This window comes from Chiroxiphia lanceolata, chromosome 4, assembly GCF_009829145.1.
Source record: "Chiroxiphia lanceolata isolate bChiLan1 chromosome 4, bChiLan1.pri, whole genome shotgun sequence".
Lineage (NCBI taxonomy): Eukaryota > Metazoa > Chordata > Aves > Passeriformes > Pipridae > Chiroxiphia > Chiroxiphia lanceolata.
This window is the reverse complement of record NC_045640.1, coordinates 13,118,148-13,144,247: the sequence shown is the minus strand read 5'-3', so window position 1 is coordinate 13,144,247 and position 26,100 is coordinate 13,118,148. Positions and strand designations below refer to the sequence as shown.

Below are 26,100 nucleotides of genomic sequence, written 5' to 3'. Positions count from 1 at the left end.
AAGTAATAAATAGGGATAAGATAATATGATAAGAAGAAAAATTTACTATATTATGTCAACCAAAATTCAGCATTCCAGTCTTAATTCAGATCTGAACAACATTATTCAGCTGCAACATAATTTTTGGAAGGTGAAGTTGTGAATGAGTCATCTCAGCTGAAACACCAAGCCATAACTCAGGTACTGGAGAGAAATAAAAAGCTTCTTCATCTAGACATTTCACTTCCTCATAAATAGTGGGTTTTCCATTTTACTTCAACCTTTCTCTTATAATACTGCAGAGCATACTATAGGCTACCTATAACTCTTACTTTGTGAATATGACATTTAAGTACATTCTTAGTATAGCACAACTCTGAATATTCAAGAAATTTAAAACAGATTTTATAATCCTAGAACCCGACAATAGTAAATGCAGTGGACACAGGTACAATGTTAACTTCAGAAGTAACTGCCAGTTTCACTGATACTATAGTTTCAAAAAACAGTGATAATCAAGCAGTGACTGTATAGGAAAGACAACGTTCAGAGCTGCTGATGCCCAAGGCACATTTCTCACAAGGTTCAGATGACCTACATTTACTGCTTCAATTCTCAGTTCTATGTAATAAAACATGACTGAATTGATAAAAGCAAAAGCACCTCTACAGGATTGTAAAATAATACTCTTCCCAACCAAAAAAATGTGAATACAAATTATAAGAATAATTTTCTAAGTATATTGTAGATTAGTCACATTTTAAATACCCATTTGTTAGCTACCTACAGAGATAGATCTATTTCTGTAACAGTAGAACCTTTGAAGGTTATTTTAAATCCTATCCCACTTAGGGAAATACAGAGTTTCCTTACTGTGAAACACTTCTGTAAGTATCACTTGTGATTTTTTGGCAGATAAAACCAAAAACATCTTTATTGTTATCTGACAGCTCCCCATTCCTTTTTGCAGATTCACAGCCTACAGTCCTGAGTCATTTTTGCATCAATAACAATACACCTATAGGGCCATACTCTATGGAAAGCAATCACTAAGAAACTCTAAGCATTTTTGCATTGTTTTTTTCCCAAAAGAGCTCACAGTAATGCAATCCTGCTGATATCAAACTCATTTAGACCCTATGCACACACTCAACTATATTTGTACCTACTACTAACAACCACATAACACTGAATTATTGTTTTTGATTGGTACTACTGCATAACACTGGATAGCATCCAGTACATTAATGGCTTCATTCTAGTGGAAGACATAAGCATCCTACAAAAAAAAAAAACCAAACAAATCTAGTTCTTCATTTACAAGGAATTTTCACAAGTAAAAGGGAATGTCTAAGCTGAAGAGGACAAGGCAGGAGGAAGGCAAGGAATCCTGCACCTCCATTCTGCACTACACAACACTTCAATACACTAGTAGTTACTGAAAACTTAACCTGGATCACTTCTCAGAAATTTATGAGCTTGATGCCCTGACTTTAAAGTAAATAAAAGTATTCATTATCTTCAATGAATATATATTCTTTATTAATATTTACCCAATTTCACTTACAGAACTGTTTTGAGGATTCATTAAATCATTAAAATCGCTCCACTAACCATATTAAAAGACAAAATGCTATGAACAGCAGTCCTGTGACATATATAAAATTAAAAAGACACTAGCACAAAAAGGTGAAGTTCAAATGTAAATAAAAATGATAAAACAATGCCTTCCCTCCACAACCTTCAAAACTCAGCTCTGTTACGTGGCAAGAGAGCTTTAGGGTGCTGGGTTCACTGCAACTGCAGAGAGGCAGCTGTGGGCAGAGCTGTTTCTCTGATCTCTGTGCCAATTCTTTTCTTTCGAGTACAGGCAGGACACCTGACAAGACGCCTGCTGTCCAGCACAATGTGTGCCCAGCCTCCAGCTCTTCTGATTGTGCCCTGGATGTGATGCAGGGAGATCCCTGGGCTTTCACTGAGGAGCAGCACTCCATTTAAAGCATAATATTCAAGAACAAAAATGTGGAGTTTTAGCATTTCTAAGTTAGACCTAGATAAACGGCAACTAGAGAGACAGATTCTAATATCTTTATTGACTGTCACTGACAACCCACAGATTAACCATTATGCCAGATTTAGGATTTTGAATTATACTGGACCACTTTTGTTTAGCTATTCACCTGATTTTTGCAGGAAGCTTTCTTTGGATGTTTTTTTAAACCCATTATTATCATTATTATTATTTTTATTGTAAAGGGCGAGAATAGTTGAAACCTAAAACTAGAAAAATGAAAAATTCAGGGAGGACAGCTGTGTAGAAAATGTGCAAGACAACTGACAGGCTTGTGGGGAGAGGTTCAGATTCCCAATTTGATAAGAGAGAGGTGAAATTCAATGACAGAAAACCTGGGGTTGTCTAACACTTTATTCCATCTTGAATATTTATTATTTTGTAAATCAATAGGATAGACTTAAGAGGTCAGGTAGGCGAAAGGATGAGAAAAGGTGTATCTGGATGTATTAGTTACCAGCTGAGCGATAAGGCAAATAGAGGTGGCATGATTTCATTGCACTATCTCTGACTTCAATAATTATTATGTGCTATTCTCTACCTTCATTAAACCCGCAAGCTACCTCACACTCTGCCAGACAGCTCACATTCCCACCTTATTGCTCCAGCGCAGAAGAATCACACAGCTGTGTGCAGAGCAGCATGAACACATCAGTCAGCACCATAAAGGAAGTTATAATGCTGAGCAGGTTAATGACAAAACTTCTTCACCTACCAAGGGGCGGCTCAACTTCGACACATCTCATTAAAATCAGAACTCTTAGCCAAAATGAAGATACCAGCCTATTCCAGTAATACAGGAAGACTGGTAAAACAACATGCTTTATTTTTTCCAAAGTTCCCATTGTGCTCCACTTTTAAAGCCAAGTTCCTTAATTCCTGAACTGTTGCTTAAATTTTGAAGAGTCACAGAATCCCCAAAAAGTATCTACCTGTGTTCAGGAATTTAGGACCTCAACCTTATGTTTGATTACTGTATCAAGGACTTCTGCTCAACTTCAATGTTCTTAAAGTAAGACACCCCACATTTAAATCTAGTTTCAAATCTAGCTGGATGATAACAATAATTATCACTAGTTTATGGGCAACACATGGGCTAAGGCTTGACGGATTTTGGTTATGAGAAATTAAGCTTATGAGAACTAGAAAGAGTTTGCAACTGCTTTTGCCAGGAATCACCAAATTTAGTGTTCCACAAAGCTGCAAATCCCTCAGATCTGTTAACTTTCTCACAACAGTGCTCTGATAATCAGCCAGCTAACACTGGTATTTTGAGGGCTGTAATTTGAGCGAATGTTCATTGCAGTGAAGAGTTTAATTCATTCTGGCTGATAGAACTGCATCACCTGGAATAAAATATTTAAACTCCGTATTTCAGCCAGACAGTAGCCTCTTTGCTCTCTCAACTCTAAATTCTGAAAGGGAGGAGTGCAGCAGCTTAAAACAACAGGCAGTAAAAAGCACAGCTAGATATTAACACAGCAAGAGCCTGGAGACAAACTTTCGTTTCTCTCCCTGGTTAAACAGGACAGAGACAAGCATGACAAAGCATAAGAAAAGCACAGAAGAGAAACTGTGATCTAAAGGCTTCCTTTGTGTAACAATCTTCCCATGTTCACAAACAGAAAATGCTTCACCACCGTGAGAAGACTACCAATAAAATACCCTTCTGATAACTGCCAGCAAATTTGATTCAAACCATTCCAGACTTGTTGGCAAAAGTGTTGGCAAACTGGCCACTAGAAGTAGGAATGTGCTTTCTGAAGATGCTTAGAGTTGAATGTGGTGGACATGAAGACTTGCAGAAAATACATTTATCCAGATACATGTATCACATCATAATTTTAGGGATAGCGTCCCTCAGAATGTTAAAAAACAATGACACCTTCAGTTATAGTTCAGCTTAAAAAGAGAGAAACAGGCAACTAGATATAAATATAAACCCCTAGAATTACTCTGTGACACACCACTATAGACTGTGAGACTGCCTGCTGCCAGATTAGACTGTCCAAAAGTATTCTGAAGTAAAGAAATTAAATTAATCCACACACAAATATATATATATATATATACCTGCATATATATACAGAAATAAAGCTTCCTGAATTTGAAAGAGTGTTGGACAGAACAGAAGTAACTTGCACATGCAACTTGGAGCTCTCTAGAATGCAAGTTGCTCATGCAACTTAAGGGGATTATGCAATTTATGAGGGCACAGTACTGCTAGCAGTGTATCCTAAATTGCTGAATGCTGTCATAGTCAGGTTGTTTTGGACATTTAGGGGAATTAAAAGGTAACTTATTGTTCAGCCTCAAGAAAACATACTTATCTCTCTTCACCTATATAATATCTTTTCCTTCATTAAGAAATCAAGATTTCATTTCATTATACTGCTTCAGAGGGCAGACCATAAAGATGGTACAGTGTTTTACACAAGGTGAGGCCAAGACATGTCACCTAAAGCTTACAGAAGTCCCAGTGCTCAAATGAAAGATGTTTATGCTTCGTTGCTTATGAACACAACCTCCTTCTTCCCATGGTGGCTGCAAAGGTGGCTGTTCTCTGCAAGGTCTAAATGGTTCTGTAAATCATCTCTGACCATGGAAAAAAATCTTTATTCAAGTTGCATTATCATGTAAATTGGACACAGTAGCAATCCTAACTTTGCACCCAATTGTGTAAAAATATGCTCATATTCGTGTAATTTCTGCTATGAATTGAGCTTAGTGTTTAGTTCTGTTCCTCTTCCCACTTCATCCCCTAAAAGAGGTGGCAGAGGGAAGAGGCAAAAGTTAGGGTGCTGGCAGTGATTTTACAGGCACACTTAGTCTGAATGAAGACTCAGTGGAAAAATATGGAAATAGGTATTGCCAAAAGAACTATTCTTTCTACATCACACACCATCTCCCTAAACTTTAGATGAAACTGTGAATAAGATTCTGCTTTAAGGTATGGCACTAACACCACAGTTTTTCTCCTCTTACATAACAAAGCTATACTACCAAAATTTTAACTATTTGTTTCCAAAGCAGGGGAAAAAAAAAAAGAAGAGGTGGGGTGGGTGGTGGATGGCATATACACTGGGGAATGACTACCAGAATGGAGTCTGCTTAAGAAGGCTCTAATACAGGAAGAAAGAGAACTAATCTTGTCAGTGACACAGCCCACTTTTTATCACTAACTTAAGTGAGAGTCCAATCCTCTCTTTGTCTGCTCTTTCCCCACAACCACCAGTTCTCAAATATAGAAGAAAGGAAAGAAAAAGGAGTGTATAACAGAAAAGGAAGAAGAAAAATGTAAGGGTGAGATGAAAGTTTAAAGTTACATGTAAATCAAGACTTAGTTGTTACCCGCATACTCTGCCCTTGTACCAGAAAGGGGAAATATTGAAATTATGCCTGTTTCAAAGAACAATGTGAAAACTCAGAGCTCTTAAGTGTAAACATGTTCATTTCCCTCCCCAAGAATATCAATTCAAATGGTTATTCTACAAACATATACTACTTATTATTTTTTTAGCAGTAGAAATCTAGAAACATCAAGTTACAAAAATCTTCACTAACACTTCCAAATTTTGCAAGGAATTAAGGATAAGAAACTACTATATGTTTCCTTTGAGATATGCAGGTCTTTACTAGTAAATAGCTAGGTTATGTGTTTCCTTTCACTGTGCACTTTTAAATCTTGCATTGGTTGCTGCAAGTTAATTGAAATGCCCAAGTACTCTCCCTCTCCTACTACAAAATCTCTTTTTTTTTTTCTTGGGTTGTAATAACATCCAGCATACTTGGAAAATACTTTCCACAATCCTTTTCCCTGCTCCACCCTCCCATTGATTTTATTAACTTGAAAAAAACCCCAAACATTCATAATCTTCTTACATCATTAAATGTAAGGCAGGGGAAATATAAAATTATGCTTGTGCAGGAAATTGTTACAACTGCATTATTGCAAGCAGTTTAACACAAGTTGTTTTACCTGAGAAAGATGGGAAGTCAGCTTCCCACAGTTTCCCGAAAAGCACAGAAATATTAAACCACTGCAGTTGAACAGATGGAATAAAGCGCAACTGATCCCAAAGGCAAAACAATACCAGGTTAACTCTCTGAAGCATACTAAAGTACTTTAATCCTTTTGCATCTCTTTCCACCTCTTGTCCGAAACAACCAGAAGGCAATACAGTATTTCCTCAATACAGAAATGCAAGCTCCTCAATGAAGCAATAGAAATGCCTTTGCCACAGATCAGAGACTTGTCATTTACATCATCGTATATTCCCTCACCTGGTTCCCCTTTGCATTACTTAATATAAAGTTAAATTTCACATAAGGCAACCAGATTCCCCCCCCCCCCAAACTTTGACTCTGGTTTTTCAGAGCAAGTAGTGCACAGGCTTGTTGTGCAAAGGTGCTTATCAAGCCTGCACAGCACTCTGTTCAGGAGTTGCCAACTAAACAAATCTAAACTTTTTTACTATGCAAATAATTTAATCATCTCTTATCCCCTCCACTCCTCAACACTTTCCATCTTGGTCATCTTCAGGACTATACACATATTTACATCCCTGATGGTCCTGACTTCAGAGGAAGGACCAAACCCCATCATTGTGTCTACATAGGAATCCCTCTCAGACTCACTAGTCTGCCACACTCTTTAACAAACCTTAGTTGTCAGCTCCTCTTATCCCCCTTTTCTAAGATGTAAATAGAGAGGATTCATCCTGGAGCATAAACCACTACTGGTCCCAAGGCAGGGCACTGTAATCATATAATAAATTGCTAAAGTCAAACAGGACTTTTAAGTCCAACCATTAACCCAACATTGCCATGATCACCACTAAGCCATGTCCCCAAGTGCCACATCCACATTTTTCTTGAACATTCCCAGGAATGGTGATTCCACCACTTCCCTGAGCAGCCTGTTTCAATGCCTGAACCCTTTCAACGAAGAAATATTTCCTAATATCCAATTTATAACTCCCCTAGTGCAACTTGAGGCCATTTTCTCTGGTCCTGTCACTTGTTATCTGGAAGAAGAGACAAACTCCCACCTCACTACAATCTGCTTTCAGGTAGTTGTGGAGAGTTCCTCACTCTGATCTCCAATCGAAACGCCCCCAGCTCCCTCAGCCACTCCACATAAAACTTGTGCTCCAGACCCTTCTGAAGCTTTGTTGGCCTTCCCTGGACTCGCTCCAGCACCTCAATGCCTTTCTTGCAGTGAGGGGTTCAAAGCTGAATGCAGTACTCAAGGTGCAGCCTCCTCAGTGCTGAGTACAGGGGGACAATCACTGCCCTGGTCCTCCTGACCACACTACTTCTGATACAAGCCAGGATGCCACTGGCCTTCTTGGCCACGTGGGCACTCTGCTGGTTCATGTTAAGCCACTGTTGACCAGCACTCCCAGGTCCTTTTCCACTGGGTCTCTTTCCAGCCTCTCACCCCTAGGCTTGTAATGCTGCACAGAGATGTTGTGACCAAAGGGCAGGTCCCAGTACTTTGCCTTGTTGAACCTCAAAAACTTGCTCTTGGCCCATCAATCCAGCCTGTCCAGATCCCTATGCAGAGCATTCCTGCCCTCCAGTAGATCAACACTCCCACACATCTGTGAACTGACAGAGGGTCTCCACATCCAGGTCATTGATACAGATACTAAACAGGATATCAACCCCTCAGTACTGAGCCCTGTGGGACACCAGCTGGCCATTCACCACCACTCTCTGGGCCTGGACATTTGACAGTTTTTTGCCCAGCAAATAGTGCACCTGTCCAAACCATGAGCAGACAGTTTCTCCAGGAGAATGCTGTGGGAAACGGTGTCCAATACTTTACTGAAGTCCAGGTAGAGACATCCACAGCCTTACTCTCATCCATTAAGTGGTCACCCTGTCTTAAGAGATCAGGTTGGTCAAGCAGGACCTGCCTTTCATGAACCCGTACTGGCTGGGCTTGGTCCCTTGGTTGTCCTAATGATAAACATGTGATAAATTTCAATATCCAGTAAAACTTCTAGTTTTAATAGTGTGGTGTTTTTTCTATTAAATGCTTAATGTATCTTTCTTTCATTTGGATACAATCTCTAACCAGAGTCTCAACGTCTAAAAATAATTCAGGTAAAGAGGATTAAAAAGATTCAATCAGTGAAATAGGTTTCAGACTTTGCAGCTGACAAAACTTATTTTTCAATACCAAAATACTCTCAGAAAGTAAGACAGAACCTAGGAGAATATCTGAAAAATGCTACCATCTAGTATCCTACACTAATACTGTATCTTCACTTTAATATCCCTGATGAGCAAGCAATTTATCAGCACAAATCAGAACTCAGTTGGTCAATTCTACAGTCATGAAGTATATTCATGCTACTCCACCCCATTCAGACCCAAAAGAGTGTATTCACTGGAACAGGTTTTTATCTTCCTTGTGGTGGGTTGTATTTGCTGACTAGCATTGCTAAGCTGATGCTCTGTTTCATTCAACTCAGTTTCTAAACTCACACGTATGGTCCTTTGAGACATTCATTCTTCTCCATATTTTGCTGACCTCATTTCTGTATCCTGCTATAACCAACACACACAAAAGCTACTAATACATTTTTCAAAAGCAAATATTAATAAATGTGATTCTACTACTTTTCAAACAAACTTTAGGTAGACTTTCAGGTTTGTGTTAAAGTTTATTTTCTGACACAAACACATATCATAGTCCATACTAAATAAAAAGTGAACTCAGTTGGGAAATGGAGCTGTTTTAGCATGTAATATTTTTCAGGTACACTGACTCCAGATTTTAAGTAAAATATAAGGTATGCAAAAAGATCACACAAGGTAAAGAAAGATTAAACAAAAGTCTGATAGAAAGAAGTTTCCTCAAAATAACACATTATGCCACCCTAGACTACTTGATTGCAGAACTGCAGCACTGAGTTACTGAACATGAAATTGATTATTATTGTCCAAGCTCATTATGATATGGCAACACATAATGGCACATTTTAAAATACAGTTTTGCATAAGACTACTTGTAATACAAAGATCCTCATACTGAACATATGTAAGTATAAATACAGTATGAGCATATGTGCACATGATGGGTTTCCTTCAGAAAGGGTAAGTTGCAGGTAATTTAGTATCCTACAAAATTATTCTCCTGGAAATCAACATTTACACAATGCTATGCATAAAACAGACCTTTCCCCACACACACACATACATTGCTGTAACCAAATCACATTATCAAAGGTATTTAATATTCATAACACATTCAAAACTATTGATGTTAAAAATTAACTGCAGAGCAAATAAAAAAGCTAGAAAGATCACCATAACCGTGAGAGAGCCTATTTATCGAGAAAAATATACCAAAAATGGTATATCCTAAGGAATTGTCAGAACTGTCAACTTTGTGGCCTCTCACTACTATTTACTGAATGCACACCACAGAGGCTGTAGGTTTCTCATGGTTCATACCTTCTTTTTCCATTCATACTCATTTATGAATATACAAGGAGCTTCATAAAAGACTGAAGATCCGTTATGCTTAATACTGGATGCAAGTTTTATATATTTGAGAGACCATACCAAGTTGTCAGAAAAGTTTGCTTACTTTTCTTTTTAAGACCTCTTGGAAACACTCAACACATAGAGGATTAGTTTTAGATGACTAAGTGAAATGATACCTATCTTATCTCAACACGACCATTACCAGCCACAGGCTTATCTAACGGCAAAACCTGTGTGGGAATTCTGCCAGCAGCTGTACAGCTATCAGCTACCCAAATGTATTACCTTCTTATATTTGCAAGTGAGAAAAACTTTTCAGACACAAACATATTATAGTACTTGTTTTCTGTGTTTGGAGAATAATGGATCTGTAATAATGTGGCAGTGAATATAAGTAATATTTGTACAGAGGATTAGTCAGCAGAGATGGATTGTTCAAAGGATGTTAAGAAAAAAATGGAAACATGAGAATAATACTAAAGTTTATCTCATTTTAATGTCTATCAATTCAAAGAAAGGGGAAAAATACCAATTTTTGGTAGATTTCGTGATCAGTCAGCAAAAGAAAGAAAGGGCCATTTAAAAAAATGTGCCTGGCCCTATTTAAGGACCAGGCATGCTACAGCAATGCTAAATTTTCACAGAAGCAGCCAGTCATTCTCTAAAGCAAAGTGCCAGCACACAGCTGCATGATGTAGCAGCACCATTCCTGCAAGAATGCTTGGGAGAACACCACCATTCTGAGGAGACAGGTTGGAGAGATCAGAAATAGTCTAACCAAATAAAAAGACATTGACATGCAAGAAATATGACTAATCAAATAAGACAAACAGGAGCCAGATATGTAGGGGTTTTTTTCTGTAGCATTAGGCAAATATGCATAAGCAATCCAGAGAATGAAAACCCACATAAGCTAGTTCCAAGTACTAGGAAGCCTCCTTATAGGTAATTTGCACAAGAAAAAATCATTTTACAAAATACATTACCTGTCGAAGATTCTCTATGTTTGGAATTTTTCATTTTCATCAAGCAGAGTCAGCTAAATAAAATATGTCTAAATCATTTTTTTTAATTTATGTTCAACTGTTTGGGTGTATAGGAATAAACAGTCTAAAGTCCAACAGGAGGAAAATAACTTTTAAATGGTATTCCTTTGAAATTTAAAAATCAAAATGCATTCACCTTCGCAGAAAGGCAAGTTATAATATTCATCAGCTGGGTTTAGAGCTCAGCATTTTAATTCTTTTCAAAACCAGCATCATCTACTTTCTGATATTATTACTTAGATATGGAGATCATTTTTTAGATACATCTATGACTGAAGTTTCTCATTCTTTTTGCATTACAATTTTCTGGCAAACTTCAGCTATATTCTCAATACCTTTCTAGATAAAAATATCATTTCTAGGGACTCACTGCAGCATTTTGCTGCAGAAATAACAGTTACAGAGAGTATGGGTTGCTTATTTCCTAATATTTCTAATTCTAATAACTCTATCATCACTGCAGTTCCACTGCAGGACAACCATAAGATGAAAACCCCCCAAGTTAGTCACTGCATTAAAGCTGTCGTCCTTACCATACTTCTCTAATAGGAGGAATTGGATCATTTTCCCCATATAGTAGATGATCCTCGAAGCAAACAAAATATTGTGATGGGTTTTATGCATGGCATATATAGCTGCCTGCTGAATACCCAGACATATGCATATTATAAACACACATAAGTCAACAGGAAGTTGGGAAAGTCTTTCAAAGGAGCTTAGCATCTGACTGAGACCAAAGTAATTAAAGCCTTTTTTCTCTATAATGGTGACAGAGATAGTTGAAGTAAAACAGTGGCCAAGTTAGCAAGCATATAACAAACACAAGACACTAAGCACCCTTCTGTACTGCACCAAGCACCCTTCTGTACTGCACCCTTTAGATGCCATGGGTAGTGGTGCTGGTGAGGAAATTACTTACAAAATTTATTTAAAAAAAATCACAAATAAGGAAATGTTCATAATATCAAGAAATCTATTCAGTGAATCCAAGAAGCCTCTATGCAAAGAGAACAAAAGCACCTCAAGCAAAGACAAAAGCTTCATATAGATTCAGTTTATTTTACTGCCTACAAAATCTGGTTGGGTTTAAAGTCTTTCTCAGTACAAACAAGAACTTCAAACTCGAAACTTCGAATTATATTGTCTCTAATAAATTGATAACATTTTATCTGTATTGCAGATTTGTTCTCTTCCTACCTGCCCAATATGCCGGCAATGCACAGTACCTTTCTCTTTTCCACAGGCTTCTGAGGCAATTGTGTTCAATTTTAACATAAAGAGGTGAAGACTGAGCAGCACCAGTAGCTGAGTCACTAGATATGTTTGTTCTTTCCAAACTGCAACTCCTACTCCTGTTGGCACATTCTCCTCTTCATCAGCAAGGAGGGATTCCTGAGCAATATTGGTGACATCATCTGTTAAACCAAAAAGAAGAGATTTAATACAAATCAGATTTGATTGACAGCTTTGACGGTAGCAATACAACGGAAAAATATTTACACAGGATAACAAAATGAAGCAGAATAAGATATTGCAGAAATTACAAGTGTGACATCTTATTTCCTTTAAAACACATGTGCAATGGTGGCCTTTGCTAGATGGTTCTCAATGAAAGCATAATGGAAGCTGATAAACTACTTGGCAATTAGACCAGGTCAATCCAGACTGTTAACTCAGGCTAGCTAACACTAAGTTTGTATTCCGTTTCAACACAAGCTACTGGGTTTTGGACTACAGGCCTAAACTACCATGGTGGCCATCTATAAATTGTCACATACAAACTGGCCATTGCCATAAATCTTGTACTAAAAATATATCAACATAAGGAAGTTATCATGTGTCCTTTGAAAAGAGGTAAAGACTGAATTTCCAAAAACCTGAATTCTATTCTCCTGTACAGCAAAGACAACGATCACAATTTCCTCTCTGAAAACAAACAATTGAAAGAGAGGTACAAAGCCTTAATATTGTCTTACCTCGCATTTCTTTATAATATTTCAACATATTTTTATCACAGGAGGAAACAACAGAAGCATTCAATTTTTTGCTGATGTTAACTACATGTTAGTTTGGATTCATATTTCCTATGCACAGAAAAATCTATTTACAGAAATAAAATTATCATTATGGAGATATCTTTATGGAAAATAGCATGCTAAAAGCTTAAAGAAAGTCAAGTTCCTTAATGAGTATCATCTACTTCAGTTTTCCTAGAGTCTCTAAACACCTTTAATAGCATTTTTATTTAAGCTGTGGAGTTCACAAAAGAAAGTAAAGTCTCCTCAGTAACAAATCTTCTCATGGTATACCCTTTATGTTAAAGATTGAGGACAGGTGAATGAGTTATGTTATCTGAACAAGGCAAACAGATTTCAGCAATTTCTTAAGCAGGCATAGCCATACAGGGTCTCCAAAGCAGAGGGCTGGCAGATAGGATACAGCACAGGTCAAACTCCCTGCCTTTTGGGCAAGAGAGCTGGAAGCCACACAGAATACCCTGTCTGAACTGCAATGAAACATGATGGATGTGTCCACTACCATGTTCACTTTTCAAGTCTTCACAAATAGCTGCACTTCACATAAAATACCTCAGGATTCCGTCCAATGACATCAGTCCCAAAAACATAACTTCTAAACAATTTCCTTTGCTGGGAAATATTGCACTTATCTCTAGAGCTTTGTTTAAGGTTACCAAGTAGATTCTGTTGTTAGTGGATTAAAAAATAAATCCTTGGGGAATTATTTACCAGCTTATTTGTTCAACAAAGACAGCTATCTAGATAATATTTAATGGAGAAAGAAAGGAAATCTACATACTCATTTCCTTAGGGCCAAATTCATAGCTGTGAGAGAATACTTTTGAAGAGGATGAAAGTACAGCTGGGGCCAGATCATGGCAGAAGATCAAAGTGCTGAAACAGCTTAGTCAGCATATTTAAGTAGCACAGAACATTGGAAAGAGGAATTCAATTTATTTATATAGTAACAAACCTCCTCAGGCAGAGACGGAGGCCAAGAACCTCTATTTTTTAATTACGTCAGATATGTCTCACTTCATCCTATCTTCATCATTCTTTTTGAGTTGCCCTGTTCTTTAATATTCCAATATTGTTTTTCCACATAAAATAACATTTTTTTGCTTTCTTCTGGCTTTCAGTTAGCAATCTGAATACATTTGAACAAAAGGGAAAGAGAAGGTTTTCCCACATTAACATGTAATGTAGAAACTCCTAAGAGAAAGCAAGAATTTTCTTGTCAAAGACAAGTAAAGACAGCAGTCAGGCCAATAAGATGACAACAAAACAGACCCATACCCACAAGTCTCAAAAGAAAAAAAAGATAGAAAACCACAACTCCAAATTCCAAAGTTATCCAGACAATTTGTCGACCTTGAAAAATGCACTTATCTTTTAGCAGATGTATTCATTCTGCAATATCAATTCTTCTAAAGGGGAACTTATTAGATTCTAGAAAGCTCATTGTTAAGATTAATAGTTGCATTTAAATTCTTTAGTAAATTTGGAAATAAAAAACATCTTAATAATATTATTGGCCTCACTATATAAAAAGAACAGTGTTTACAAAAGTTTTGAGGGAAGCATGAAACACAGATCTAGAATCTGCATAAGTTACAGTAATAATAGCATATTAAAAAATATATTGATGTGACAGTACTTAGTTTTGAAAGTGGATGTTTCAATAGCATAGCATACCAGTGAGATTAAAAAAGACTAATTGGCAATAAGTCTTGCAAAAACTACAGCAAATTTGAAACATTTAATTATGCCAGTCACTACAAGTTGTTAGAGTGCTATTCACAACGAATTACCTGCAACCACTGGAAATTTACAACCCAATAATCTTTCAGTAATCTTCCTATAGCTTCTTAAAAAATATCTTAATACAAAAATAACTTAAAATAATTGGATACTTAGTTTCTCACTTCTAGCAAGTGCTAAGCTAAACCTATTTCTAACAGTGGAGGAAAAGGATAAAGAGGGGAAGCTGTTACTGTGGACATGGATCTGTTAATCTACAAACAAACAGAGCATAAACTATAGCTGCTGAAATTCATTCAAACTCAAAATACACCATGCACACCAAAAGCTCCTCAAAAAACTAATACTATTATAGAAATAATTTGAGAGATGAGCTATATTTGATAGATTACTAATTTTACTCAACGCAATAAAGTCACCAACATGTTCGTATCCTGTACTTATGGCAGTGCATGCTAAGTAAAGAAAGTTGATCCACTTATGTTCTTTATTATATAATAGTTCTCTAGACAAAAGTTCAGGGTTATAAAAATGAAAGGGTTTTTTCTGTTTACATGGCCATGGCTCGCAACATTTGTCAACACTTCCCAAATAGTTAGGAAAGACTGGAAAGGATTTAAGGTTGTTTGTTCAGGTTCTTTAATCACAAACTGTAATACACAGATTCTTTGGTGAAAATTCTGTTTCTCACACGTTACTCCATCGTGTCAGGTAGCATCGTATCTTGAGAGCAACATAAGTTTAAAGGTAAGAGAGTAAACACTGATGCCAGCCTCCAGCCCTTCCTTGGGATTCCCAGAACAGGCAAAGCACTCAGATGCTCAGAGATTTTAGTCATATCTGTTCACATGGGACATCTTAGACCATTTTAACTCTTAAACACTGAGTGTATTACTTGCAGAAGGTTTAAAAAATAACTACTAAGGTGGACAGATATTTTAGATTATCCAAGATTTCTTCTTGGATAGTAGAACAGCTGAGGACAATTACTCTGACAATTGGGGTAATGTTGCATACAGTCCACATATGCAGAATCTTCTATGGACTATAAGGGGTGGAGATCTCAAAACAACACCTTTTTCTGCAGAAGAGAGGTGCTAACCCTTCTTCCTGTCCTCCACGCCACAAATAGGAAGAGGCTGGGTTTAACCATAATCTTCAGAGCAGGAAAAATAAGATAAACAGCAAACCCATCCTTAGCATGTAGTAATAGCAAAGCAGTTTCCCTGAATATTTTGGAAGTCCTCCCTATATCCTTGCACAGCTGATCCACATTTTGGAGACCTTTTGGAAACAAGGCTTTTTGGTTTTAAAATGACTAAGCATAAAACAAGGTAGACAGTGATAAACTGACCCAAATAAAAGGCAATTTCTTTGGGAAAACAGTGCTGAACATATCTCTGAATTCTCTGCAGTAGTTGCGAGGAATTTCACTTGGCAAATGTTTTGTAACAGGACTGTGTGCATTACCACTGTCTTTTTATCAGAAGTTATTCTAATCAACAGAGAAGGGAGGGAAGGGGTTCCTTCTTACTACCAAATGTTCAAGGATTAAAAAAGCATACTTCTTTCAAAAAAAACCATTACATTTTACTATGGTCCCTTGTTTTCCACTCCAAAGCTTTATATCCATAATATTAATTTGATTTATAACTTCGCAGTAAGAGATCTATTTTTCAAGCATACAAATTACATGCAAGAAGGCTCCGACTTCCCATTGCTCCCTCCAGTCTTTGATTTTGAATGAAGACTGTGATTTTTGCTTCAGTACCAGATTCCCTGGGATTCCCAGTAGAGCAAAGAATTTATTGACACATAAATAACTGTAGCACAGATACAGCCCTTTATGAATGAGATTTAACATGTCAGCAACAAACACTTGTGCCCAACATACACGACTTGCTCTTTCCTTTACCCATTTGATCTCTGCCTAACACACAGTATTACAACCAGAAAGTGCTGTCTTGTGCAGTGGTTGCACCAAAAGCAGACTGGGGAGAAAAAAACCTGACAAACCTAAAGGGATCCCCTGAAAGCAAAGAAAATCTAAATGGAGGCTTCAGTGTGAATATATCATGGCCCGAGGTAGAAATCGCACAGATCATGCTACAGAGTCAACTCCTTTCAACACAAAGACTTGTGTCAAAAAGGCAAATACTGTGGTGTGACCTTTACAGACCACTCTACATATTCTCAGCAACATACACCTTGCAAAATGCATAATCACCATCTCCATCCTTTACATAGTGAACAAACTTAGAGAGGGCAAATTGACTTCAGAAACTTTTTCTCACTTCTTATTTTCAGTATCAACTTTGAAGCTGATGTAGCAGAAATCAAAGACAGGATAAGCAGCAAGTTCTTGCCTACAAATATTCTTTTGATGACTACCAGGAATCCAGACAGAAACTTTCCTGATCTCTTCTTTTTATTGCAAAATAACTCTTTGGTGGACAAAACACAGAATTAGTATTTGGATACTGGAAACAATGACAGATATAAAAGTAATCATTCCCTTTCCTCCTCTATATTACAGCTTTCTGTTTTGGCATCCCCATAACAAGTCACCCTTTGGGATCATTTAAACTTCTGTCAGCAATGGTGGATTACCAAAAATAGGTCAACAATTCAAATTTGTTTCTCAGCTGTTCTTTTTGCCTTACTGTAGATTATTATGCCACAATTCCCAGATGGAGGGCTACAAATGACTGGCAGGCAGTGCATCATGAAACAGTGCTTTCATAGGAATTGATATCATTCCTGCCACCTTGCTGTTTTAATTGGATTGTCAATGCAAAGACAAATCTTCCTACTCTTTCTCTTTTTTTCTGAAGTAGGAAGCAATAGGAATTCTTGAGTGTGTGTTTCAGAAGACTTTGAGTGTTACTTACTTGTACAGTGGACTTAACACCATAAAACACATTTGGAAAATAATTTAATCACAGTATTTAATATATTTTACATGACAACTGTGGTTTGCAAAGTGGAGGAGTTTGTGTGCAAAACTAGGCAAATCTAAATACTCCGTGTTACATAGTGCTTATGTGTAATAAAGTTATACAAAAACTTTCTCAATAATTAAGATGACTGGGATGAAGCAGTAATTGGGTGAGGGAGAGCTATCCATGTGAAATTATGTCCTTTAAGACTACTATAATTAACTAATAAAGTTATGAATTACATTCTGTATTCATTAAATATCAAGTACATTAAAGTTTTTAAAAAACAGATGCGACGAGTTTTCAGTGAGCATGGCCAGAGACCACACAGCCTCACTCACACTAAGAACCAGTCTTCTTATACATTTAAAAAACAAAAAACAGATCACTCAACATAAATATATTTTCCCCAACACAGATTCCCTTGCTGAAGGTTGAGACTGGTGACACCACTGGCGACAAAGTTTGCGGCTTCTTTTTGTTCCCAAGTCTATCAAAGAAGCCAACTTACTTCCCGGAGGCTTTTCTGTCTGAGATCCCTTCTCTCACACCAAATAAACTCCTAAATAGGTTCCATGCAGGTAAGAGGTCTTAGGCTGCTCAGACCTTACAAAAATAGACTATCCTTTTATGTGTATAACAGTAATGGACTGTGTATAACAGTAACAGGACTTACATAAATCTAAGAGAAATGGGAGCATCAAAGTTTCTAGAATCATCCATACTACATCATCTCAGCAAGGTATAAAACTGGGGGGTCTAGTGCTTCAGTAGGACCAGTGTTGAATGCATTAAGAAACTTGCTGGAATATTCTTCTCTTTATACAGTCTTAAACACGAGAGTTTTAAGAACCTGTAAGAACAAATTAATGCTCTTCAACACCCTCTCTACAGTCTCTTCTGTCTGATGAACAGATGTTGGGAGAATTTCCAGCCATGCACAGGCTTCAAAAACAGTCCTACACAACTCTCATTCCTTGGTTTGATGCCCCTTGTTCTGTCTTCCTGGTGCTACACCAGTAGGGAGTTCAGCTCACACAGACTCTGCAGGGTCCCCATTTGAATGGGACAAGAACGAAGGGAAGGCCACTGCTCTATATTGGCAGGGCTTGGCTTCCAGACCAGTTTCAAGTTGCTGAGTACTACTTTTTGTGCCCTGGACTTACCCAGCAGTCAAAGTTATTTTGTCCCTCTCTTATACAGCTTACTCATAGATACAGGCTGGAGCAACGAAGGTTTACAAGACCATTTTTCTTCCCTACTCCCACACACAGTGTGCAGGGCTGCCTTATCAAAGTGACTGAGATTGCTGATGTAAGATCACCAATTGGAGTGGCCCTCGAAAGGAATACAAACTTACTCACAGACTCTCTTCCTCACTATTTTAGATATTAGAGATATTTCAGTTTTGAAGTCTGAACAAGGATTCTTCATACTTCTGTCACTGATAAGGCAATTACAGGCATTTGTATGCCTAAAGTCCTTTACACAATGGAAAAGTAAAGGTTTCAGCTTCCCAAAGAACTCCTACTTTTTCAATGGTCCTCCACAGAGCCTAGTGCGAGATTTATTGGCCTATTCAGGCGTTTTAGCTTCTCTCACATATGGCTTGCTTATTTGTTGTTTTGCTTCAGTAATTCATGTAGTATATAAATATGTATGACATTCATTTTACATTTATATGAGCAAAAGCAACTACATACAGTGGCCCTCTAAAGAAACAACTGGATTCCTAAAGTCTAAACAACCTCGTCTGTTTCTTATATCTTAACTCTGAAAATCCTTTACGCAAAGGCTAGAATGTATTTATTTAACTTAACTTTTACATGATTAATTAAAAAGCAACAAAGTTTCACATCAGCATTTGGTATGAGTTTGAAAATTGCCAAATGTGACCATTGCTACAAGTAATAGTGTTTGCTTTTAATTCCCTAATGTACTTGTAAGAAATTTACTCTACATCACAACACTAATAGTTCCTGGTATGTGTTTTATTTTTCAGAGGTTTTGACAAACTTGCCACAAAACTTTTCTTGAAGCTCTATAGCAGTCCTTCCCTTTATAAGACAGATCCTGAAATAGATAAAATATCTGTGAAGCTAAAATATATTCTCTCTGAACAGGATCCATAAAGAGGGGGTAGAGAAGATGTCAAAGACCAGTTACAGAGACAGTCCACCATAATGCTGCTATCTCTGTCTCTATAAGATGTGCATTCCCAAGCACAGACATGTATGCAGACAAAAAGTCATATCTAGTAAAATTAAAAGTAATATTAAGTTATTTTATTTGATTTTTAAATTTCATCACTGGCTTTTCTTAATACTCTTTTGGCCTTCTAAAATACAGTCCTCTTAATTTTGAATCAGTGTTGGAGGGTTAACCAGCATATACCCTAAAGTCAAGAAAGCCAAAGATAATGTCATTCCACACCCTGTCTACAGACCAGTTATCAATCTTCTGTCACAGATCTCTCCTCTCTGTCCCTTACATATACCCCTATTCTCCTTTTTATTACTGACACACAATGCCTACCATAAGGTAAATAAAGCATGACACAAAACAATTTACTTCCAACCTGCAGTTTCACAGAACTCCTCATCCAAGAATAACTACGCAGGTCATTGCTAGCGCTCCTTTGCAGTCAGAGCATGCCAAGGGAAGAGGTTTACACAAGGTCACCCAATGACTCAGCAGCAAATTGTGAAAGGGACTTGGGGCAGCCGAGTCGTATGTGCTTGGTGTAACTGCAGCTCAGTTGTTAACCCTGCCTCAGCAGAAAACCACGCTTCCATACCCAAAGGCATCAGTTAGCTCTGTGAAGGTACAAACGGAGCACCCTCACTGATGTTAGGTTGGTAGCCTGTTCTTAGTAAATGCTTCAGTTCTAACAGCAAAGTTACAAATATCTGCATTTTTTCAGAGTTACATGGCAGTTACGAAGCACGGAGTTGCCGTGTGCACAATGAAGACTTCATTATGATAATAAAAATGACACAAGCTTGTACGTCTGTAAATTCTGTGCTTCTCAGTGCTCTGTTGCAGATTTTGACACAGACTTAACATTTAATAAGTATCAGAATCCAGCTAGCCTATTATTCCACCTACTCATAAAAGGGATATTTTTTGGTTCAGAGACAGCATGTTAAAGGGATTCACAGGAGGAGACGGTAAAAGTTTCCTTCTCCTAGAAATGTAAGGAAGTTCAATTAAACAATGACAAGCGTAACAGCTTGAAACAGGCACTGTTTGATACAAAGACACCACTATCTTTCAGTAAAGGACTTCACGCTAGTTTTACATGAACAAAGACCTGCTTCCAATTAAAATCATAGTAATGGGTTATGGGAGAAAAAAAATCAACACAAATGCTCTTCAGGTACTTGCTGTTATGGAACAATTACCCAGTGATAAAATTACATCCCTCTCCAACCACTTCACCAAGAGCATTATAAGGGAGTGCTGTAGAGATGCAGTAATGTGTAAGAATGATGGCTGCTGAATTCCAGTTCTCTGTTAATTCCAGTCCAGTTATTTACCAAACTGAATTCTTCAGATATCTTTACCATGAGTCTGATAATGGCACACTTCACAACATATATAATTTTAAACTATTAGGGAAAATGTAACTACCAGTTAAAAGGTATTTGAGTAACCAGAGAAGCAAAGAAACAGTGGTATTTCTTAAAATAGGCAATCAATATATGTTGAGAAGTGCAACTTATCTACTATAGATTTTTCAGTCCCTAAGACTGAACGCTGCAAGCCGTCTTTCAGTTACTCCTATGCACAGAAAGAGCAAAGGCCTTTGACATTTTTGGTTCTTCAGTATATTTAGTTCTTCAATTCAATAGCAGCACCAAAGCCACACCTCACATGTATAAAGGAAAGCATAAAACTGCCAACTCAATATATGTTTCTTTTAATATACAATATTACATTCTCACTCTGCCCCATCTCCTCCCATCTTCACATTCTAAAGAGAAGGAACTGTCTCTCTTTTCCCATTGGAGACAAACACCTTATCATTTCTTTCTATCATCCTTATCACATTAATATTCTCTATATGCCATGAGTACTACATATCTTTTCTTCTAGAGATGTTCTGGCTGATTTACACCTATTAAAGTCAGAATAGGTCTTCTTAGCTCAGTATAAGCTGGTTTCTTGTGTTTTAGACCCGATTAAAGGCTGCACGCCCAAGACCCTGTCTAACTCTTCCACTGACATCAGCTGGATTTAACAAAAGCTAGGCAAGTGTCACTGCCTCCAGACATTGCCTTGCCAGTACAAAGAGTCACTGACCTTTCCTGAGGAGCAAACATCTACAATCAATATTGAAAAAATATTGTGTTGGAAGGATTTTAGTCAGTAATGAACAGAAATGTAGGAATCCACTGAGTTATATTTAACAGAGCTTTGCCTTCACTATTATATCATGAAGTTTTGCTTCTAGCCTCCCTAGCAGGAGATGAAAATACCAGTTGTGAAAATCTGTGTGTCCTAAAAATATGGCTGCCATAGTCTTCTCAAGATACATTAGAGACAAACTAATCTTGTTCCACTAAGTAAATTAAAAGTAGAAACACTTACAAAAGCCTGAGTCTGAAATCCTTTTTTCTTCCTCTCCTAAAACGTTTTTATCCTATATATATATAAATTTACATACACACAATAACACATATGCTATACACCAAAGCAGAATGCTGTAATTAAATGATGTAGCCAGAAATGCTTGCAGATTTTGGAGAGAAAGTTCATTTCTTGGACCTAATACTCTGGTCTCAGCATCAGAAGCAATGACCCCACCAAAGCGTTAAACTGGTGTTCACTAAAGTCAGGAGGAACTTGAGCTGGAATGTGCAAAATCCCATTCCATAGCAGTGACATGGGGAGGAGCCAGCCTGAAGGGCACTGTGCATGAGACATACCCTGGTAGGGTGGGTTTTCTGTGTCTGTTACAGTCTCTTCAGCATTTCAGAGATCTGTTCATACAAATGTGCAAAACATCCACCTTTCAAGAACACAAGTATGGGGACCAGGTACAGACACAAATCTGCTTCTAACACTTCCACAAAGGAGTTCCTTGCAGTTCTCATTATCATGACGTGTTGAGCTTAAAATCCTTGTTGGCCTCTCTATACTAACAGCTCATCTTATTTTACTTTCCCAGCTCACAAAGTTCAAGCTCAGCATCCTTAACTGCAGCTCAATGTTGTTCTGTCATTTCCATGTCTGTGCAGAGTGAACAATCCCCTTTCTTTTGCTGGTTCATTCTCTCATATGCACACCTTTTTTTGATTTTTTTTAAAGTGTTCTGTTGCCCTAAAAATTTGGGGGGGGGGGGGGAAAGAGCAAGCCCAGTTCTGAGAGAAGTGTAAATTTGCTTTAAACTTGTTTGCTCTATAACAAGCTAATTTTGAAATTAATATTCTAACATTATGTTCAGAAATATCAAGTCAAATTCTTTGCAATACCAAAAACATTGGACCAAATATTTTTTATTTGGAAATCAGTTAAGATGGTTTACCTCAAATAAAATTATCTGCAATACTATCTATGACCAGATCTGTTTTCTTGACAGAGTTAAAAGAATTAATTTATTTTTCACTTTCTTTATTACACCATCTTTCATGAAAAACATAAAACTGCCATAGAACACTTTGGTTGGAAGGGACCTGAAAGATGATGTAGGTCTAACCCCCCCTGCATGGGCAGAGACCTTCAGCTAGACCAAGCTGCCCAAAAAACTTTATGCAGCATTACTGTCTATAACTTGAATGCTGAACAGAAACATTCTGAAAAATTCTTTGCCTGGTTTCAGATTTGTTTGTTGGGGATTTTTCCCTTTGTTTTTCCCAGATCTGATAAATCACTTGGTTTTATACCACCCCTTTTTTACTGTGTATTTATATAAACACCTCCCAGTAAATAAAGTTTCAGATGAAATAGACTGCTGCTTGAGTCAGCAAAGATATGCTAGAAAAAGAGAACTAACATATGCATGCTACTATATCAAAGTATCCATATTTATTAGGCATAATGGAACAGTAAAGTCAAGGAAAGTGCAACCATCAGCAGAAGCGCACATGTTGCTGATAAAATATATTGAAGGCATATAAAAGCTGGCTTATACTTAGTCCTTATCTACACAGCAATAATTTATATATTTATATATATATATATATAAAATATACATATACACATCCAAAATGGGGTTTTTTACCAACATGACAATTCTCATGCATTTTCTCTCTTAAACAGGAAAACGTATCATTTTAATAACATGTCATTTAGAAGTCTTTAAGGAGTCAAAATGAATAGATGTATACTTTGAACTTGCATTTCTTGGACTGATTTCCTCTGTTAAAAGGTAGGCCTATACAGGACTAATGCTCTGGACATTACCATTTATGTGGTAGTGTCCTAATTACCACTCTCTGCGCCAACCAGGGTGTTGGGTTTGCTGTTTTTTGTTCAGTACAGCACAAAGGCTTTTAAAGAAGCTGTTCACTAGGTTGCATGTATCCATCATAATTTAAAATCTAACAGACATCACAATTCTTCATTTCCACATGTATCACTTTAAGTAAACCTGCAGTAAATTTATTCTATCATACAGCCAGCATTCACCCTAGAAGCTCTTTTAAATCCTTATGGGATTCCTCACAGTGCTCTTCAACAAAGACAATTTGTTTGCTGAAAGCATAGCAGCTGCTGTAAAACAAACAAAATTCAATTAAACTTTATACCGAAATATGGCTAAGGATGAAATGTCATTGTATTTCAAATTTGATGTGTTCAAAGCTAATTAATACCACTGAATACTTAACAAAAAGGAGAAATTGTTTTTAAAAATTTTTAAAATAATTTATATAAGGTTAATTGGACACAATATGTGGGACTTAGTCATGTAATTATTATCAATCTTTAAATACCAAGCCAAGTAGTAACATTTGGGGAAAAAATAAAATTTACCTATAAGATAGTTGATATTTTTGATTACTATTTCACACAGAGGGTTACAGAAAGGAAATCATCACTTTATCCTCTGGCTGCTGTACTGCAATAGGATAAATTATCTGTTCCCTTTTGGTTTCAATGTTTTTAAAATATGACTTAGTACAGACACAAGCAATTCATCAGCATGTTTGCAGAGGGAGGAAAATGATTTACTATTCTCCTATGCATACACTGCTTGTTATTCTAAGCTCCAAGAAACTTAGTAATTGTGGAAATTTTAGTGCAATCTGCTCTAATTCCATAGGCTGGAGGTATGGAATAAAAGGAAAACCCCTTAAACCACTCTTTGGGAATGTGTTACTACCTGAAGAATATCTCCACAGTTATTCTTGTTAAGGAAAAGATTTACATAAAAAAATTCTAAGTACTATTTACATAATCCCAATAAAAACTATTAACGTTGAGAAAATTGATGATTGACCATTTAGAACTGAGGTTATCATTCACAAGCAGCATCATAGATTTCTAAGATAGAAAATGACACTTAATGAATCCATAATATGAACGCATTGATCAATAGAAATCCAGGTTAAAAGTTGATACATAATATTCTAATATAGCACAAAAATATATTTACATAACATACTGTATTTATAGTCTTTTTAAAATATTTTTTTAATAATTGGTGGTCTCCAAAATGAGGCCAGAATTAAAACAATATGGGCAAGTAATTTTTTTTTTACAACAAACATGAGAAGATAGAATAACTTTTATTCAAGTCAGATCTTGTCTAAACCACAAAAGCAAGATAACAAGTTATAAACAGCTGGCTCCTGCTAATTACTATTTGTAGATTTATTGGATTTTGGCCTAATTAAGAAATTTAATTAAAGTTCAATCTACAGCACAGATGATAACTGTATTAAGCACAGCAGCTTGCTGGCTTTGTTGGATCATTAGCGCCTCTCGGTGAACGTCAACTGCAGGGCACAATCTCCTGGGCAAATATCCCTCTGAGCCTCAGCCCTGTGCCCAAGGCAGCCACCCAGCTCTGTGAGCACCCCCCAGTGCCCTTCCACTAACTCAGAAATCACCACCATTACTCACAGCACCATAGAGAACAGTAGCATTTCTCAGAGCATTCAGATAGCTGTAAACCAACAAATGCATCCAGTAAAGGCACTTAGACGGGTTTTTCATTAGTCTTAACATCAGCTTTCACGTTTCTTAGCTAACAGACAGTAGGGCATAAGATACCAAATTGGAATTCCCTTTAAAGAAAGTTGAAATACAACCATGCATCAGTTACTCTAGACTTTAGTAAAGCCTTTGACACTGCCTCCCACAGCACTCTCCTGGAGACACTGGCTGCTCATGTCTTGGATGGGTGCACTGGAATGGATATTTGGGCCCAGTGCTCCAGCTAGCAGCGGGTCACCAGCGGTGTTCCCCAGGGCTCAGTACTGGGGCCAGTCCTGTTAAATATATTTAGTGATGACCTGGACAAGGTGCACCCTCAGTCAGTTCGCAGATGACACCAAGTTGAGTGGGAGTGTTGATCTGCAGGAGGGCAGGAAGGCTCTGCAGAGGGATCTGGACAGGCTGGATTATCGGCTGAGGCCAATTTTTTGAAGTTCAACAAGGCCAAGTGCTGGGTCCTGCCTACAGTGCTACAGGCTGGGGGAAGTGTGGCAAAAAAGGACCTGGGAGTGCTGGTCAACAGTGGCTGAACATGAGTCAGTATGTGCCCAGGTGGCCAGAAAGGCCAGTGGCATCCAGGCTTCTATCAGAAATAGTGTGGCCAGCTGGACCAGGGCAGT

At 37.4% G+C, this 26,100-nt stretch overlaps 1 protein-coding gene across 6 annotated transcripts in view; it reads right to left on the bottom strand.

Annotated features, from left to right (window-relative positions):
- Positions 1–26,100, bottom strand: part of JAKMIP1 (janus kinase and microtubule interacting protein 1) — a 156,920-nt gene that overhangs the window by 89,559 nt on the left and 41,261 nt on the right. For 4 of the 6 annotated variants that reach the window (XM_032685014.1, XM_032685012.1, XM_032685013.1 and 1 more), the window contains one exon: positions 11,826–12,014. The exons of 1 other annotated variant lie outside the window; for it this stretch is intronic. The gene's annotated coding sequence lies outside the window, so the exon portion shown is untranslated. Of the gene's footprint in view, positions 1–9,520; positions 9,687–11,825; positions 12,015–26,100 lie in introns of those variants that run through there. One more of the 6 variants, XM_032685016.1, reaches the window with a different exon arrangement.